The sequence below is a fragment of the Heteronotia binoei genome, chromosome 1 (assembly GCF_032191835.1).
Source record: "Heteronotia binoei isolate CCM8104 ecotype False Entrance Well chromosome 1, APGP_CSIRO_Hbin_v1, whole genome shotgun sequence".
Taxonomy (NCBI): domain Eukaryota; kingdom Metazoa; phylum Chordata; class Lepidosauria; order Squamata; family Gekkonidae; genus Heteronotia; species Heteronotia binoei.
In genome coordinates this window covers 87585753-87606558 of record NC_083223.1, presented here as the reverse complement: position 1 = coordinate 87606558, position 20806 = coordinate 87585753, and the positions used below count along the sequence as shown (strand labels likewise).

Here is a 20806-nt window from a genome sequence, read left to right as displayed (position 1 = left end):
AATTTTCATAATTAATATATTATATAATTTTTGCTTTTTAAAATATTGAAATACTATATGTGAATTATAGATTGGGCACTAACTTATAGTGAAATCTGAAGAAGATTATAATGGAAACAAGAAGGAACCAGCCACCTGTTTTCTGCTATTAGTCAATGTATTTAAATTTGTGTCTTTAAATTTGTAATTGTGAAATTAACAAATGTATACTTTGTATAGAACATTATTAATTTCTATAATCAATGTATTACTATTCTTTGGTTACTGATTATATATTGTATATTGCTTAGTAGTAATAAACATTCTTATACCATCTTCAATATATTGATTTTATCAGCAGTTTTTGGTACCTTTTACACAGTTATATTCTGTATCCTTGCTAATCATTAACATTGCGTTGCATCCTATGATTGTAAAAAAAAATAACAACCTCAGGCATCTAAGCATGTGTTTTAAGTTGAAGGCAGGGTGGGGGGGTAGATTCAGTATTCAAATAGATTGGAAAGGATTGGATGGGAAAAAGTGGTTTTAGAGGAGAGCCATTTTCATCATCCACTTATTAGAACAGGATAACATAGCAAGTTAAAGAGCTAATCACACATTCAACTTGCATTGTTTTCTTTAGGAACTACAACAGTAATGTGAAATAGATGCAGTGGCTAAAATCTTCACAATTTGATGGTGCAGTTGTCAAAGTATATAGGAGATAACTATCCTACCATGAAGCTCACTAAGTAACCCTAAGGCACTTACCATATTTCAGTCTAATTTACAACATGGGCTGTTGTGAGAATATAATAAGCTGAATAGAATCACATATCCTATTGCCTGGAGCTATTTGGAGGGAATGTGGAATAAAAAGGAAACAAACAAAATTATAATTTTATCCAGAGTAGCCAAAACAGATACTTCGATATATCTAATCTCAGAGAAAGAAAGATTGCTTATCTTTCTAGGAGCTGCCTGGTATGAGAGAAGTGTGATATATAAATATAATCCAGTTCTGTGAAAACAGAAAAAGAAATGTGCATTAGCCAATCTTTAATTATCCACAGTTTTTGTACATGAAAATAAAGTACACTCTTTTGTGTAAATAAATGCTTATTTTGAAAACAAAGTTTATCTTCACATAATTATTCCAATAGCATATTGCAATTTGTGACCCAACATAAATGCCAAGTGTTATGCAAAATAGCACCACTGTATTGTGTAGTAATAATAAAAGGTGTATTCTTCCTACAACAATAATTTGTGCATCTCCTGCTTTTCATAGGACCCCCGGTTGAGGATTAAATTAAAATATTCTTACAGGAAAGCAAATGGTAGTACAAAACTCACGGCTTCATGCAGAGATTTGACTATTCCACCCCCCCAATCACTTAATTTTAGTAAAAAACCTATTACTAAACATTTAATGAAGAAAAATAAAAATACTGATTAAGAATTGCATTAAAGAAGTAGATCCAATGGGTAAGTACAGCCAGGTACCTCATCTCAACATATAGATGCAAAGATACAGAGAGACTGACATGCACTGAAATGAACCTTTGACACATTGTTCCTAATTATCAGCTATTAATCAGATGTTCTATAGTTTTGCCTTAAGGAACTTAAAGAAGCTAGAACAACATAATAAATTACATCTATCTATCTACTCATTATGCTTCTGCTTCAAGCCTTGCCTAGACATTTCTCTTTCTGAATTCTGTGGATGATGCTGATTGGCCATTCTGACCTCACAGAGCAATGTGTCTGTTTAATGTCAATAATGGAAAAGCTCCTGGGCTGGCACACCAACTAATAATGCCAGAGTCCATACCCAACTTCTCAGAGGGGCAAGTGGTGTCCAGTAATAACCTTTGACTGCAGTTACATTTGCTATTTTAATCTACTAACATCAGAAAGCCTTCCTTTTATCAAGTTATTCTCCCCCATCTCCCAATTTAAATGCCACCACAGCCTTTCTAGCTAGTGCAGAAGAAGATACTTCCCTGTCTGTTCACCCAGATGTATCCCAGTACTGGCTTGCAACTACAGACAGACAAAATTCCACAGACATTCTTCTGGCCTACCCCATCATCATTCTCCAGCCTTACTAAAGAATGGGTAGAGAAAAGGTTTTTAATGAATACCTTAAAAGTTTCTTTTTATTAATAAAAGATAATTGTGATATTACTTTGTGCATCAGCATTGGGGTGCTCCTGTGTTCTTTCTGATGAAAAACCAGGCCTCAGATTCAGTGGGAGCTTACAGGAGCACAGCTCCTGCACCTTTCTGAGAGTTCCACCTCCTTGTACATTGCATAGTAGGTGGAGCTGCATAACAATCCCTGGATGAGCTCCACCACCTATTTTTCTACAAAATGACCGCTGCAAAAAACCAAAAGCAAAATACCCCCAATCCCCTTTTAAAGTAGAACCAGCAATGTAGGCAGGGAAAAGGAATGGACAGGTGAAGTTTGCCTGACATCAGTGAAACCGACAAGAATTTCCACGGCCTTGTCAGCTTAACTGGAAAGCAGGAAGAGAAGCCAGAGAAAGTGAAGAACACTGGCATTAGTAAGCTTTTCCCAGCAGTGTCAATTTCAATAGAGAATCAAGAAAGTGAAATAAAAAGGAAATCTTTACTGGTTAAAAACTTGCAGTTTCCTCTCATACTTCCGTACATGGAAAAGAGAATGAAATGGGAAAAAAGTCATCCTCGGTATATAAAACTGGATTGAAAAAATTGAAAGATGTCTAAAAAGTGTTCCAGAGAGAAAGCATTATTCAGTGGTGACGCACAAATGGCAGGAAGGTGAATATGCAATCTTAGTTTAATCTTCCTGGTCTGCCATCAATCAGTTTAAAAATGTGATGTTAAAGTACTGAAAAGTCCAGTTCTGTTTTCCATACATGCACACCTATAGTGGGATGCGCAGCCAAAAGCACCAATACATACTTTAGGAAGGCTTTTCCATCTGAATAAAAAAGTGCAATCATCATATGTCATCCACTTACTTAAAGGTAAGGCCCATTAAACTCAATGTAAACATGCAAAGGATCTTGCTGCACTTCCAGTTTTTTCCTCTAAATTTCTAATTTAAGTATCAATGACATTTAAGGTTGGAGATTTTAATTAATATTAACAGGACTTTTTTTCTGCTTTCCAGGTCCACTTGGGCTGGCCAGCACTCTGACTGGCCTGACACGTCCTCCCAGGCCAGGCAGTGTGACCTAATATGCAAATGAGCTCCTGCTGGTCTTTTTCTACATAAAAAGTACTGAATAGTAACATTGTTCCAAAAAACTACTGTAGCTAAAAAAAAGTTGCGGATTTTTCATTTGTATCAAGAAGTGCCAGTTCTCTTTAAAATGTGCAGGGCTTGCAAATTTAAAGATAAGTGTGACTAAAATATAATTTTTAAGGTAGGCTTTATTCTTTGAAATATAATCCCTGTGGTTCTCTGCTATGGTAAATAATGTGTCCTACCTCCACCAAATTTTTGTAGGATCTATTCCCAGAGTCGGGAATGCCTGGTCCTTGCACAGGGGACTACCTTTACCTTTTTATTTCCTTCCAAATGTATTTTTTTTCCTGAAGAATCAAGCAGAAGAATGCATTGCACTATTAAGAACAATAGCAAACTACTCAATGTCATGTAATGAGCATTTGGAATTGTAATTAGTTTATCCAATTAATAATTATTCATCAAATCAGAAGTTAAAGGGTTAACAGTGGCTGTAGTTCATAAACAATATTTTAAATATGAATCACATTTCTCAGTGCAGCTACTCTGGAAGATCACAGTATAGAACTCTGAAACTTGGATACACCTGGAAATCAGATAAAATAACCTTTTGCTCTCTGAAAAGGTTCCTAGTTATTTCTCCTCACCACAGTTCTATAAAGTAAGTTAGGCTGAATGATAGTGAAGCAGCGTCATGAAGAGGAAAAACTGCTGTCTTAGCAAAACACTGCCCCCTATGAAATGCCATCTGCTGGGAAGGCCAGTCCTGTCTGAGCATGAGAAAGTATCCACGGTGATCTTTCAAGATGAAAACTCTTAAAGCTTTTAAACAGCTCCATCAAATCTACTAAACTAACTTAACAGTTCCCATCCCAGATCTGCTAAAGGACTTCTGACATAAAGAAGTTTAGGAACCACAGAGTGTTTTTTTTTTTTTTAAGCAAAGCACTAATGCTTGAATAGGGGCGAAATTTCACATTAGTATGTGGACAACTCCAAAATTTTGCTAGAGGCAGAAAGAGCACATAAAAGAAGGGACATATGCTTAGGGCAATGGCAGTAATGAAAACTATTTGTAAAAATAGCAGGGGGAGCAAAGTCCCCTATTTCATTTCTGTTACCAGTTTTATATCTCTCTTTTTTTGCTGTTAGATTTGTAGATGAATATGTATTCCATACTCATATGATAAGGTTATGATATGCAATTTATACAACATTCATATTGCAACTTGGGTTATCTAGATGGATAATGCTGATTTATTGATAAACAAATGATGTTGAAAACTGTAGCAAAAGAGAACATAAAATAATATGGAAAAAAAGAATAATTTATTTGAATTGCACAAGGGATGAGCAAATGGAAATCTGAGGGTTGAAGGAACATCACTAAGATATTCAAAATTATCCTTAAATCCTCCCTTGTTCAAAGAATGTTGCCACTGGTAGACAAGAATATTTTTTTTGTATTTTATTCTACCTACTCTCTCAAAGAAGAGAAAACAGGATGCTGAAGAAGACAATTATACAAGGGATAAATGTTTCATTTACCCCACAATTCAATCTCCATGAAACCAGAATTTTCAAAGACAACACAAAGAGAAAAGACTTACCCAAGGAAATGGGGAAAATGAATATTATTCGGCAAAGTGGTTGATGTCAGTGGAAATGTGAAAGAAATTAACTGAGCATATTTCATCTGCCCATGGCATTTTCATATCAACTGTTGCCAGGAGTGGCCAACTTCATTACATCTTGATTCATCACCCATTCCAGCATGGGATCAACACACCTAGTATGTAATCAATTGCTGAACTGTTGATTAGGGAACCCAGATTATTGTGTGATTTTGTTTTAATGTTTTTACTTATTTAGTATTTTAATGATTAATGTTTCAAACTGCTGCTTTATACATATTGTGAACTGCCCTGAGCCACAATAGATAAATTATTATATAATATTTTGCCACAGCAATCTCTTAATAAATCTGCACATGACTGTTCTATCATTGAAGGAAATTGTAGTTATTTGTACAGGAATATCTGTTCTTCCCTAGATAACCTTGTGCATCATGACAAAGATGTGCTCTTATTAGGGATGCACACGAAGTAGCTCATTAAGTAAAGTTTGTCATTTTGGACAGTTTGTGAAGTTCATGACAGGTCAACCAGCACCAGCTCCCCATGAAGCAACAGGTTTCCTGTACATTTGCTGTATGTAGCCTGCACTTTTGAACCTGTACCTGACATTTTCCCCAAAAGCACTTTCCTAGGGGGCATCTTCTTTGGGAGACCATAATTCAGTCCCTCTAAGTCCACTTTGCTTACACTTTGGAGGGCCTGGAGAGGAGCATCAGGGGAAGGTTGCCTGCAAATTTGATGACCCTGGGTCTGTGCTATACACTCCTGAACCTCCTGAATTCCGGCCCCACCCTGGCCGCGCCGCAACGCGGCTGTGCGCCGTGGGGCCGTCTTTTGCGGCCCCGGCAGGATCAAAAGGCAGTTTCCCGGGCATCCGGGAATTGTCTGGGGGGCGGGGGCGAGGCTTTAAGTAGCCTCAGCCCCAGACCTCTCCACGCAGTTTCGTGGAGGCGTTGGCCCGCCCGCCCACCCTGCAGTAGTACAGGTTTCACCGGTCGCCTTATTAGGGGCCAGGTAGGAATTTTTTCGCATCACCTGAATTGGTCCTGGGTGTTGTGTTTTTCGCCTACCTTGTACTGCCAGCAGTGGTGTGGACTTTGTTAGGTAGCTAATTCGGCCACTTTGCGGAATTTCCAAGGGATTCTGACCTTGCCGGCGAGCACCCAGGCCTCTGCTCCTGTGGTTGTGCGTACGATCCGTATGGAAGGCAGATGGGCTTTACGGCTCAATGTTCTGAAATGCGGATCGGGTCCATGTATCCCCTTTTGGCGCCCCTTTCTGGTGATCGGGGTGGGCATCAGGGGATGACATGTTTGGTCTGCTGCCCGGTTATAGCCATGTGGGTATGGCTATGACCGGGGGTTGGGTGGCTCGCCCTTACAGGACTTGGCGGGGTCACGAGTGACCCCAGGGCTCGTCCTCGTTGTTCTCCTTGCCTAGTTGTTTTCTGTTAAATAAAGTGGCCCATTTCCCAACAACTGTTGTCTGCCTCTTTATTCCGCTTGGGGGTGCAATTGCATCTGTCATTTCCCCAGAAAATACTTTCCTAGGGTCATCTTCTTTGGGGAGTCATAACTTGGACCCCTTAAATCCAATCTTCACCAAATGCGGTCTGCCAGTAGAGGAAAGTCCCCTTTGAGCTTAGTGTCTCTAGCATGCTGGTGTGTGTGTGTTATACTGCATCATAAACCTCATGAAATGAACCTGTACTTTTGTCACCTAAAAGTTCATGACGGTTCATAGCTCATAAACAGGACGTTCCATGAACCAAAATGCATTTTTCTGTTTCATGCTCATCCTTGGCACTAATTGGCTGCTGTCATGTGCTATGAACACATCAATCTAAGTTATGCCATACCTTCCTGCCTGCACCAATGAGGGGGGAACAAGAAACTCAAGTTGCACTGCAACTTCCCACTCTCACTCCAATTGCAAAGCAAGTTTTGGCCACACAGAAAACCAGGCTAGTGCTGGCAGAAACCTACCTGGCATGGCACTTGAGCTGAACTTTGAATATCAACTTTGAGATAAGTGGACTCAGAAAGGTAAAGTGGGTAAATCATAATTGGTTCCCCTGTGCACTCCAGTTTAAATAGACCACTCCCATTTTGTATGTAAACTGATATGCCCAAGATCACAGTGCTTTTAAATATTGTGATGCTTTCTAGGAGATGTCAGAATCAATGGTTTTCTCTTCCATAGTGATATTATTTGAATTTTAAAAATAAGTGATCTCTGTGTGTGTGTGTTTAATCTAACTACTGCATAGGCCCTCAGTTTAGACCTCTGCCTCCTTTCCAGTCTTCAGGTCCAGTTACTAGGTGAGAAGGGAAAATATTCTGTATTTTCTGTCTCTTAGGTCCTTCCCTAAGTGCTAGCATACACAAACACAGCATTTGTCTGGGTCCCCTGCAAGACAGGTAAAATGGTTGCCTGTTGTATTAGGGTGGAAGCCCTGTCCTCTGCTTCTTTCCACAGCATTTGTCCTGTCCTCCTGACAGATGATTCAAATAAAGCATTGCCTGTGCCTAGCAGGTGTTCCCTGCTAGAACAAAACAACAAAATAGATCATGGAGAAACTAAATGCACACATATAAAATCAGAAAGTGTTTCCAATGCTGATGAAAAGGTGCAATAGACAGAAAGTGGAAATGCTATGCACAAAAATACCATTTGGGCCTATTATGTTTGGAGGAACAAATGGCTAATTGTTCTGGTTGAATGATGTCCTAGTCAATCACGTCTCTGTTAGTCCCTCTCTCCCCTTTCTGCACCTCCCACCTCCTATTACCTGAGAAACTGAAACTACACAACAAAGCACTAGAATAACTGACATAAGGTTTCAAACTACCAAGTATAAACAGTTTTAGTTCAATTTGGATCATTTACAATGCTATAGATAGCAATGGTTTGGCTTAGAAGTTAAAATTAGGAAACCCTCAATGACCCATTCTTACCTAGAAACAGTATCCTGGTGTGCTTAAAAATATGTTTGTTAGCATATTCATTTGTAAAGAGTATGTAGGTAGGACAATAATTTTGATTTGTGTTAAAATGATTTTTTTTTCTGGATCCCCGCCCCAACGGATGCTGTGAATTTCACCACAAAGGTATTCAACTGTTGAAATCACCAGGTTTGAAAGTGAGGGGTTAGGAGGAGGTATTTGTGAGTTTCCTGAATTGTGCAGGGGATTGGACTAGATGACCCTGGAGGCACCTTCCAACTCTATGATTCTATGATGTTCAGATATGAGCTGATCATCCAGGTGGTCCAGTTGGTGGGGAACAGCATGGAATGTCCACAGAACAGGTTTGCACCAGGTTTTTGCCACTGTTTATGCACAAAAATGCTACCAATTCAAACCTACCACCAGTCATTTGCATCATGAGGGGCTACTTAAATGACCATCATGGACAGGATTTTATTAAAACACTGAAGTAGTTATACAGCAAGGATGGGGGGAGTTGGGAGAATGCAGTTAGGCTGTTTGGGAAAGTGAATGTACAAAAGCTGTTGCTCTGTTCTGCATGGTGAAGAACAGAATATGAGTGGAACTCTTTTTTATCTTCCATATTGTATGACTGCAACAGTGGTATTATATAAAGCAATATCTCTTTGAGTAAATAATGCAGGAATAGGTCACAAAAGAGCAATTTAAATTATGCTATGGATATTTTACTCTCCCAACCATCTACTTCTATAAATAAAAAAGCAGAAAGTAGTGATGAAATGTTATAGTACTATACAGTGCATGGAGGGACAGGTAGAACTAAGCAACTTAATTAGTCAGTGACTACTAGAGTGGAGCAACAGCAGCTATGGGATACTGGAAAATCAGGAACAGTTGACTGTGTTTCAGCACTTTATAAGTACAATTTAAAAGTGACACAACTCCACATTCCCTACCTAATTGTAGAGTGATCTCAGACAAAATCTTTGCTGTTCTGACCAGAAAACAGTGAAAAAGAGCTCTGTGTGGAACATTTACAGAAACACCATGTTCATTACACTAGTGGTTCCCAACCTGTGGGCAGGTGATCCCTGGGGAAAGCACAGAGATATTGCAAGGGTTCATTGAGTTCATTCAGCTTGGTCAGGTTTCCTCCTTCCCCAGTCTTAGCATTTCTGGACTCACTTCCATGGTGGATAAAGTCCCTCCATCTCTGTGTCAGACTGGCTGGTATTCATCCACCAGACCTCTCCAACTCAGCCTACCAGCCATCCATGCAGACAGCATCATGCCATCCTCAGGCAGAGTCTCCTAAGTGTGAACAAGCCCATTCAGGATGACTCCCCTGTGTGAGGAAAACCCCCCTTACAAAACGTCGTAATCACCAGCTCGGTTGCCAGAGCACCTGGAGAAGTGACTCGCACATGTCTGGCCAGAGAGTGTGAGCAAACCTATCCAGGGGCAAAAGGGACTTATGCAGTACAAGCAGCCATAACGCTACAAAGGCACTCAAGACCGGTACAAGAGTGCCCACCAGGAGAACAGAAGACTCCCCGTTGTTCCGTATGACGTCCATCTCAGCCATGGAGCGAAGAGACTGCACCGCCAGGAGCTATCCAGGCGAAAGGTTTTGAAGTTCTGATCATGGAATCCACCGTGGAAGGCTAACACCACACGCAGCCATCTTTCTACCAGGCTTGACTCCATTCCAGTGAAGTGGACGGCTCACGTACACACCAGATGTCATCTATGCCTGCAAGCAATCTACCCACCTCAGGAGTGTCTAATCGTCCAACCGCCACTTTCTTTGTTAACAGAACTCAAGACAAAGACTAGTGCCAAGGAGAAGACAGAAGAAGAGGAAGACCATCTTCAGCCAGAGCCAAGTTCCTTTGTGTAAACTGGGTGTTACCTAGGCCATGATTTGACTCTCTATTGTCACCCTTTTAGATAAGTCCATTAGTAATAAGCATCTCCCCACCCAGTAATCTCTCTATTCTTCTTCCCAACTGTCATTTTGGAGCCTCCCCCTGGTCCATTTCAACCTGAAAGTTCACTCAGGTATCCAGGACAGTCCATTGGTCAAGAGCAAGCACCCAATTAGGTGCCACCAATGAACTTTCTATTGGTTGTCGCAGTAGTCCAGCCCTTATGGTCACTGCAAAACCTCCCCTTTTTGGAAGGTCATGCATCAGCTGAACCCTTTCCTCCTCCCTCATACCTCCCATTCCCTAAGGGCTCAAGAGAGTCCTTATAATCTGTGGACTAGCTACCCACAGGTGTGCTTCTATCAGTATCCCAATTTCTGCTGCATAGATCCATCCCCGATTCCTGATCAGTTTCGGGTCCCCTCGCCCACTTCCTCGCTCGTCGCCATTGGAGCCTTCCTTGAAGACTACAATCGGTAAATATCACCCTGTTTGTCTATCTATGTGTTCATCCGTCTGTCTGTCTGTCTATCCATCCGTCCATCTTAGGACTGTATGAATGATTTATGAATATTGTATCTTGTATGGAAGTCTATATTTTTCTTAATAAATTTTAATTGTTTTATTTAATTAGAGTCCCTAATATTTTAAGCATTACTTTTCTGGACGTGGAATCCTGAATACACAGGTAAAATATCCTAAGTGAGCCAGGTGCCCACCTGACAATTCCCCAACCTCGTTTTGAGGGCATTTTGGCTTACACATGTTTGCAAGGAGAGCCACTCCTCATGAGAACCTTTGGTGGGGCATATTGGCTCCCATTGCCCACCCCTTCTCATCTATGGTGACAGCTGGGAATAACCACACCTCGAATGGAAGGATGAACTTTAGTTCTTTACAGAGCTGCTATTAGGCTGGTGGCATCTTTGTGGTTCTGCCCTCATCTCTAGCATCCTGGGAAGGCCCAAAGCTGCATCAGGCAGCTGTCAAGGGCTGGGAGCTTCACCAGGATGCAGTGCCTCCCTCTTAATCATTTCAGGGTAACATGCTCAGTGCAGAGGAAGAGGAGTTGCTCCCAGACAGCATCTGATGTGAGTTGTAATTCAGGACAGCATATGTTGGAATAAACTGTGTTGTTCATTAAGGTGCTAATGGACCCCTCGTTTATTTTGCCACCTAGACTAGTAATCACTACATTATCAGTTGTGTGTGTGTGTTGGGGGGATGCAGCTCAAGGTATATGTCTCAAGATCTGAAAGCATATTCTGGAGATGAGGTTTCCCCTTTCTGCCAACCCAAGTACTGTTGCTAAATCCATGAGGAGGGGGGACTAGCGAGGCATCTTTTGATTATGCCTAGATCTAGCATAATTGAGAATTCTCTCCCAAAGGAACATTTTATGTTGCAGTTTAATCTGTGTTTGATTCTGATACTTGTGATATCCTTTGGGAGACAGTTTACCACTGACAAGCAGGATTAAAATAAAAACAAATAAGTATCCACAGTTGTTCTGTCAAGGACTGAAAGCTCATGAGTACGGACTGACTAACTGTGTTAGCAAAGAGGTCATTCTAGGCAGCTAATCAGAAACAGCAAACATACAAAGCTTTTCTTTTACTGTGTCAAGTCTGCACTGTTTACCCATCAACCAGACTTCCAATCTCTGAAAGCTGCAAAACAGCTCCAGCCACCTACATTGTACCTCACCAGTCACATGCATCTTTACTGAATTATAGCTGTGACCATCTGGTGCAATGTCTACTAACAGTTCTATGGGGTGGGGGTGGGGGGAGGATGTTTCCTTAATCCATATTGTCCTATTTTACTTCAGAGCATATAACCTCAGTACATCATTTTCTACCTCCTCCACAGACATAACTGACATTTGAGCTGATAATCACAGAGAGTGGCGGAGTCAGAATGAGACAAAAAGAGGGGAATACCAATTTTCATCACAAATACTGAGCCCTATTTGGGCAGGGGAGATAAAACAAATACATCTAGTTGCATTTATGCTGCATATTAATTATGAGATAGGAATAATAAGAAAGGTCCAGGACCGAATCAGGATGCTGCAGAAGATTTGCATTACATTCAGCATTTTTTTAAAAAGGGGGAAAAAACCCTACAGAGCTGACCTAAATGAGTGGCATGACAATTAACTGCAAGCAGCTCCACAGATATTCACCAGATGAGATTCTGCCCCATGGTTTTTCTGCAGTCTTTGCTTTGGCAAGCTGTTAGCTCTGTGTCCAGCAGCTGGCCACTGAAAGCATCTCATCAGCAACAGACGAACAATGATGCCATTGGCATGTGTCCTCCTGCACATTAGGAATGAAGGATGCTCAGCAACAGGATGCTACAGCAGCTGGTCAGACAAAAGCCATTGTTCTGCATTCCAGCAGCTAATTGAGCATTCTGATAATATATGCTGCAGGGAGAGTGGCAATCTCTCTCACACACACATAAAAGGTTTCTAAATTGGAGTAGGATGCATCAGCACACATTCAGAGCAAACCTTGTTGAGATGTGCTCCACAAAGTCATTTGAACAGGTCCAGAAACATGGTGAGCAAGCAAAATTGGGCTTCTGGGTAGTGTTGCTAACCTCAAGGTGATGGCTGGAGATATTCTGGAATTAAAACTGATCTTCAGCTGACAAAGATAACTTCCCTTGGAGAAAATGACTGCTTTGGAAGGTGGATTTTGTACATTTTACCCCATTGAAGTCCCTCCCCTTCCCAAACCCCACCTTCCCCAGGCTTAGCCTTCCAGATTTCCAGAAATTTCCCAACCTGGAGCTGGCAGCCCTACAGATGGAAACAAGATTACCGTAAGTGTTGTAGAGCAAGAGAAATAGAAATAGACGGGAAGAAGCTTTCAAGAAAAGAAGAGGTTTACAAGAAAAAACACAAGAAGAGGGAACAAAACTACAATGCAGCATAATGACAATAAGACCTGAACTGTAATACAAGGGGCTGAGTTATATGGGATGGTTGAAGGGTATAATCTTCTCGTTTCCTTGAGGGTTTCACAACATGTCATCAGTTTTCTAACTGAAACTTGGCATATATTGCTGATAATTGCTATTTTGTGAAATCTACAACAGCTAACGAGGACTAACATTGCATTATACTGCCAAGATTTTTTCTGTATTGAGGTTTTTAAATCTGTTTTTCCTACTGTGGCAAGACAAAGTGAGTAAGTAACCCCAACCTTTAGTAAGCCCCTTGCTGGTGTCAACTCTTGCTAGAGTTTTTAACTTTAATAAATAAAAACTTGTGCCTTTGTTTCATTAGGGGTTTAAAAGTTTTAAATAAATAGAATTTTTAAAATATTAGATGGTTAGGAAAACTTGACAAGTACCTTGAGGCATCTGCTGATGAAGAGCATTCACCTAAGCAAGCCATGTATTATCTGTATGGCCAGGAGAGCAGTTCCTTGGTGCCGGCAGCATACAACTGAACCCTAGCTACCACAGCTTTTTTGGTAGAAGAAACCCAGCAGGAACTCATTTGCATATTAGGCCACACGCCTGGTGTCAAGCCAGCTGGAGCTGCATTCCTGTGTGTTCCTGCTCAAAAAAAGGAGCCCTGCTAGTTGCTATAGCATAGGGAGTGCTGGTGGGACTCACTACCTAGTGGCACAATTTTATGGATGGAAATCATAAAATACCTCAAATGTCAAAGACCAGCCTATCTTAAGGGTGTCAGCATGGTATAGCGGTTGAAGGCAGTGGACTCTAATCTGGAGAACTGGATTTGATTCCCCAATCCTCCACATTAAGCCAGCTGGGTGACCCTGGGCCAGTCATAGAACTCTCTTAGCCCCACCTACCTCACAAGGTACCTGTTATGGGGAGAGGAAGGGAAGGGAATCATAAGCCACTTTGGGTAGAGAAAAGAGGGATGTAAAAACCAATTCTTCTTTTTCTTTCTCCATAAATGTGCTCAACAGCAGGGGGAAGGAGCTGACAGTAGATCCTGATCTCATTGGGTACATGGAATCATAAGGTTGGAGCTACAAATAAGGCAACCAGTGAAAAAAAAGTCTTCTGTTGATACCATATGCATGCACAGGTTAATTTAACTCTATCAACTTGCTACTAGATGCCATTAGCTAAATATAGCATTCCTTTGTCCTGAAAACTGTTTTACACACAGAATATTCCTTTCCCAGCTAAGGACTGAGAGTCCAGGGATCAAAGGGGATTTTATCAGGGGAATTTCGACAAACTACCCTTTGGGGAGAAAAGTCAGGTTGCCCAAATCCAAATTCCTGTTGCATTAAGGGCAGAGCCTGACACTTTTACTCAGGATTTCTGAGATGCACAAATACAACATTAACAAGTAAGACAGAATGCAAGAGTACATCTAACCAGTCCAGAGTCAGGGAGCTGAAGGTCCAGTCCAAAGGTCAGGGGAAAAGGAGAATCTGGAGTTCAGGGTCCAAGACTTGAAAGCTATGGCTCAATAAGCAAGCACAGGTCAAACAGGACAAGGTAGCACTCCATTCACTGAGTGCATTAACTTACACAAGGGTAGCAAGCAAAACTGCTTCCACACCAAGTCTTGCTCACCAAGTGTTTCTTTTAACTGCCTCTTTTTGCTGACTCATCCCCAAAGTCCAGGTGTCTCTTCTTCCCGGTGGATTCCACATTCTCCAGGTATACGACCTTTCTGCTTTCTATCTGCATCTCAATCCTTATCCTGTAAAGACTCTGCTCCAGAAACCAACACTGAGCCATTAGGTGAGCACTCCATCTTTTCTCCAAAGCTGTCAAACACTTCTTCCTTTTTCTATGCCCCATTTGTTCAAGAGAACCCAGTGGAGACTCTCTGGCCTATGCATCCTTTCTGTTATCTCCCGCCAGAATGGGCAGCCTGGCTGTGGCTTGGAAGCGGTCTCACTTTCTGATGCTTCCCTCACTGAGTCTGTTTCTAAACCCAGCTGCTCAGGTGGGAATTCCTCTGGTGCAGGGCCTAACTCCTCCAATTCTTTCTCTGGTCATGGTGACAGCTGGCTGGCCCATGACAATCCCATTCCTATGTCTGAGGGACACGAGAGCAATTAAAAGCAACAAGCATTCTTCTTTGGGGCAAACATCAAACTCATAATCACAGAGTGATAGCCCCCTCCAAAACCCTGGGTGGCAGGCATTGTCCAGTACCCAAGATTGCTGGTCATCTGCATTATTAAATATTTGAGTAATTCATTTTACAGCCCCCTTGAAATTTCTTAAGGAATGGCCTGTGTTGTGTATTGCATTTTTTTCAATCCTATGTATTTATGCACTGTCAAATCACAATTGACTTATGGTGACTCCAGTGACCCTGCTTAGTATCTGAGGTCTGATGACATCAGGGTACACTGTATCATTCCACATCCCTTTTCAGTCCTACCAGAGCAGAACAATATGTAAAGATAACCAGGACCTACAATTAATACGCAGTCACAGTTGGGCAAACACAACCATCTACCTCCATATAGTTGCAAGCCAATGTTTAATGTCTCTCTCACACTGTTAGCATTCATGGATAAAGATATATACATTTAATTCTTCACATATGATCTTTTCCATCTCTTCTAACAAATGATAGGACAACTACATATAAAGCAACATACAGGAATCGATTTGTTAGGAAATGGGATTTGCTTAGAATAATTTTGAAAGCAGCCCAAATACAGATTTGTATTTGTCAGGATTTAATGTGTACTGGGAAGAGTCTGCAAGCAGTATCATGTTTCATAATCAAAGCAGCAATTATTAAATTGACATCATTTCTACACAGTTGTTCTCTCCCTGATCCTAAACACATTGGCTTGAAAATAAACTCAGCTGAAATAATTAAAAGCTCTTTCATTGGAATGTGATTTGAAGCAGGGCACCAGTGAGTTAAAATCTTGGTTCCTTCATTGTCATATAAACATTAACACCTGAAAGATAAAACCTATCACTCACAGAGAACTTTATGCTATCAGGCAGAGCAGAAACCCAAAAGAGCATTTTGTCATATCATAAAAGCTATGAGCTTCTGCTGGTTATCCTTTGACAGCTATGCATAATGTTTAAACAATGAAGCTGATTAAATGTCACCTACAGATATTGTGTTTTTCCTCCCTCAGTTAGGATTACACATTCAAGAGATAAACAGTTTCATACTGTATTTTTGTCCCTGAGTAGAGATTTCAAGAAAAAAAACAAGGAAGTGAGTTTCACTAGGGGAGGAGAATATCCTTTTCCTCAGCAAGAAAACGTTGTATGTAGCTTCGCCAACTGATGATTTAATAGTTGTAATTGGAGCAATTTAAGGACCTTAAAGGGCATAATCAAATGGGTAAAGTGTGTAAATAAGGATATATACATCATATAAATACAGATAAAGTGTGTAGTATATAGGGGGTGAACTTGGACTGGGGTACCCTGGATTTGCGCACTAACCTGAGTCTGTCACTCTGAGCTTAACAAACTTCACAGGGTGATTTTCAGGATACAATGGGAGCAGAACAACAATGTGATAAAAATCAAAGATGCTTGTGAGAGTTGTGGAACAGCAGTGTATGCAGCTTTCATTATAATGGTTGAAAATGGTATATGGAAAGAGCTAGGAAGAGAATTTAATTTTCTGAACAGAAAACTGAAGAATTTTACACAGCCTAAGTATTCCAGTATAGCAGTTGGCCAGTTACTGAACAGTAACAGGTTTCTGCTGTCATTTCAGACAGACCCGTTTCAGTAACTGGCTGCTACTGGAATACTTTTACTTGTTCTCACAGTCCCACAGCTGTCCCGGCACTGAGGTTTACCTGAGTCATTACTGACAAACAGCAGCTTCCTCCAGTTTTCAACTGCTCCTTCCAAGTTGAAATCGCTATGGCAGACTGTATGAAATGTCCCGCAGTGCTTCCAGGAGCGCCAACTGTTTTTGTGCCCTGTTTTGCTGACTGGTGCTTGATCTCTGCATTTTTTTTTGGGGGGGGGGATGTTGGGCTACGAGTTCTATAGCACTATAATGAGGTATCAAAACAGTGAAACAGCACCAGCATTGGGATGCCTGGGCTCCACTAAAAATCCTCAGATCACTGCTGTTGACACTTGGTAACAAGTACATCGTTAGATACACAGTTCAAGCAAGAGATCAGGGCAGAAATATCATGTTGGATGGGGAGGGACGGTGGCTTAGTGGTAGAGCATCTGCTTGGTAAGCAGAAGGTCCCAGGTTCAATCCCTGACATCTCCAAAAAAGGGTCCAGGCAAAAAGGTGTGAAAAACCTCAGCTTGAGACCCTGGAGAGCCGCTACCAGTCTGAGTAGACAATACTGACTTTGATGGACCAAGGGTCTGATTCAGTATTAGGCAGCTTCATATGTTCAAGGGTTAGCAACAGCTGACAGACCAATGCTTGCTGCTTCAGACACAGAACTCTGCCAGAAAGAAAATCACAAGTTTGAAACTCCCATCCCTGTCCTGGATTACTCCAGGATGGCACAATACCAATTCTCTGCCAGTTTAGATTGGCAAGTGTGAAAAGCTGCTATGAAAATGCAGTTTTACAGAATCAGAAGTATTTCTTTAAACATAGCCAGTTGTTACTCTTTCCCTGCAATAACCACAGTAGCACAATAAGAAATGCACAATTTTAAGCAAAGATATTTGGATATCCTACAACAGTTGATAATAACTAAAACTTTTTGAGTGGTTAAACCTATAATATACAAATAGCTATAATTCTGGCCCCCTCCCAGCAAACAGCCATTGGCTGCTAAAGCTGGGGGCCGTCCTTTGTCTCCCCAGAAGGAGAGGAGGCAGGTGTTTCCTTTCCTGGTCCATCCGGGGGAGCAGGGGGCGAGGCGCGATTTTAAATAGGCTAGCTTCACCTCCTGTGGCGCAGTTACAATGCCTCTCTCGGCCCGCCTACCCACCCTCTTAGCAGTGCAGGCACAGGCTGGTCACCCAATTGAAGGGGCTGGATAGGAATTTTTTACCCCCAACAAATTGGCTGTGTTGGGGGCATTTTCGCGTACCTTGCACTGTTCATGTGGAGTGCTGGCAATTGGCTGGGCAGTGCCGTTTAAATAGGTTGGTCACTGGCCATTGTTAGTTGGGCGTTAGTTATGTTGGGTATGGTGAGCACCTTAGGCACCACACTGTTAGTGGTGATTGGCATCTCTGGATCAACCATTGAACTTTATGACTCAGGGCCTGAATCCAGGTTGCCAGGGGATCCCCTCACAATGGAAGTATTCCACATCCCAGGCTGTACGGTTTGGGTGGAGGGCGGAGCTCCAGTTAAGCGGGGATCATGGGCCTGGCCGGCCGGGTGGGAGCTGTTATGACGGGCTCATACCTGGGACTTTGGTGCTCACCCAAATCCAGTCAAGGAGGCGGACTCGAAGGTCCTCTTGCTTGTCCTGGTCCACCTGTTGACCTTGCCATTTATGTTAAGCTGAATAAAGTGGCTCTTTACTCCCAAAATCTGTGTCTGCCTTATTATTCCGACTGGGTAGGCAAACAACTTACTGCCAAGTCTGTGCTTGGAAATTCTTGTTGATTTCAGATGAAGCACTTATTACATCCAATAGTAAGGATCATTTAACCTTAGAAGTTACCAGATTTATTTGGAGTTATGTCTTTGTTGATGTGATATCTTTGTTGCTCTGCAGAGCAAAATGAGATAAATGATCTGTGGAAAAATATTATGATTGTTGGTCTGTTGACATAAATTGAAAGTCATTCCAGCTATCATTTAGATCATGTTGACTTCTCAGATAAATCTTCATTCTGGACAACAGAGCCAAAGAGCCAATTATACAGCATATTCCAGTGATGCATTGTTGTATTATTCATTGATACTTAGAACATGAGTAACTTGTGCATATTGTCCCATTCAGAAGCAACATGGCTAGATCTACTATGATATGTATGGATAGCTCACTCCTAATAGGCAGAAATGAAGCATATTACTTTGAGCTCATGCTTAAACCAAGCCCAGCTTTGATGGGAGACGTGAAAAAAGGGCTTCAATGAGGCCTATTAAATTCTATCAATGTATTAAAATATTTTATCCCACTTTTCAGTTGTGGGGGGGGGGAAATCCCAAAGCAGCTAGAAACATAATTTTAAAAATCTAAAGCAGCAAACCAAGCTAAAACAAAACTAGCAGTTTAGCAAAGACATTTGAGAGATTCATAAGAGAGAATTCAAAACTCCTGAAGTGCAAGCTCTTTACTACTTGTCTAAATCAATGTTGATGATCATACAATCAGGGTATTTCACATATGTGGTGCCATCACACAAAAAGATCTGTCGTGTCCCAAATTACTGCTCTTTGTATGATAAAGGAATGCATGGCATGTTGATTTCAAGAGGCTGGGTAGATGTTCTATGAGAATCTGCTCCTTGATGGTCCCTTGATTTAGATGTTAACAACAGCACTTTGAATTGGTCAAGAAATAGATAAGCAGCCAATCCACACAGAGACATTTTTTAGGATAATATGTTTTATCTGACCAGCTAATGAATCAATTACATCCTACTTCTCAGATCATCTGAATGATCCAGCCAACAGATGCTGCATTTTACCCAGATTAAAAACAAAGGAACATGTTTCCCACCCTCAGATCACTTTCTTCCTGACCATTACAAACTATCATCCTGAACAAATTACTTATTAGCAACATAGCAAATGAGACAGCCCAAATTTCATCTGGGAGACTATATTTCTGAGAACCACAGCATCTGATGGAACCTCAGCATGAATGTTGGAAATCACCCAGAACTAGGAACCTATGCTTTCCCAGATCATGAAAATGATACAAAGACTAGAAGTTAATACTTTTAATACAATATCCTTAATTCAAATATGGTCTCCATTCAGCTGTGATATAAATTTCAAAATAAAGCAGGGAATCCATTTACATAGCTTCTGCCATCATATCCAGTTTGCTCCAGAACTTCAAAATAAGCATCACACATATGGGAATAAAGAAAGAGTTCAAAAAATCAGGTACTGTCTGCAACTAGGATGGCAAGCCTCCAGGTGGGACCTGGACAGCCCTCAGGACTACAGAAATCATTTTCCCTGGAAAAAATGGCTGCTTTGGAGGGTAGCTTCTATGGCATTCACTGAAGTCCCTATCCTACCCATCCCAGGCCACTCCAGGCCTTACTCCAAAATCTCCAGGAATTTCCCAAGCTGTGGTTGACAACCCAACTTGTAACATAGATTCCTGTCTCTATTATTTTTTTCATCTCATTTCAAAAGTGGGAATAGAGAAAGAAGGCTCTCTGAAGATCGTAATAGGCAAGTTCACATTGGATATATGATGATTTATTTTTCATTTGACAGTTCTAAATTCCTGGTTCCATTAAATTGTTGTTTATCTGTGCACTTATTATTGTATTCCTTCTTTTAAAAAGCCCCCCTTTTGCTATATCTTCAACATTTTTGAGCCACATAATGTTGTATTTTTTTACCCTTTTCCTGATTTTATAACCCCAATTCAAAAGTGTTGAAGAGGAGAAAAAAGCAAACTTATTCACAGGAGACTTTTCCATGGAATATCTTTTCCAAAGTAAGTTTCTATGTATCTTTTAATCTGATTTTTTAAAAAAAAACTTAACATTTTCTGATGCTGTATGATTAGATTATCTGGCCTGGCATTTATTCTTTTTTGTTTCTTTGCCTAGAAGATTCCATTAACAGTTCATACAGAAGTAACAAGCAGACTGTGTCATAAAGAAGAAACTGAGTAGTTAGTGACCTGAAAACTGCTACTGAAAAACTAATGACATAGGAATACCTCTAAATCTAAAAGCATCCAGCATAGAATGCAGGTTTTAAAAGACCGTGCAACTACTGATCCCAGTGAAGGATTGCACCTAACAATGATTTTTTTAAAAGGTCATAAATAACAAAGGCGTCTGTAGTGTGGTTTCTTTCCTTCATGGCCTTATTTCTATGGAGGTTTCAGCCTTTGCCAAAAGTTTTCAATATTCTTAGGTGGTGTTTGCTGGGTAACAGTTCTCTCAAGGACAAGAAATTAAGGATGGTAATTATTT

General features: G+C 40.9%; 1 long non-coding RNA gene across 1 annotated transcript in view; it reads right to left on the bottom strand.

The window, feature by feature from the left end:
* Positions 1–14324, bottom strand: part of LOC132586457 (uncharacterized) — a 28672-nt gene extending 14348 nt beyond the window's left edge. The window contains exon 1 of the long non-coding RNA XR_009556362.1: positions 14123–14324. This is a non-coding gene — a long non-coding RNA (uncharacterized LOC132586457). The remainder of the gene's footprint in view (positions 1–14122) is intronic.
* Between the last annotated feature and the right edge of the window lie 6482 nt (positions 14325–20806).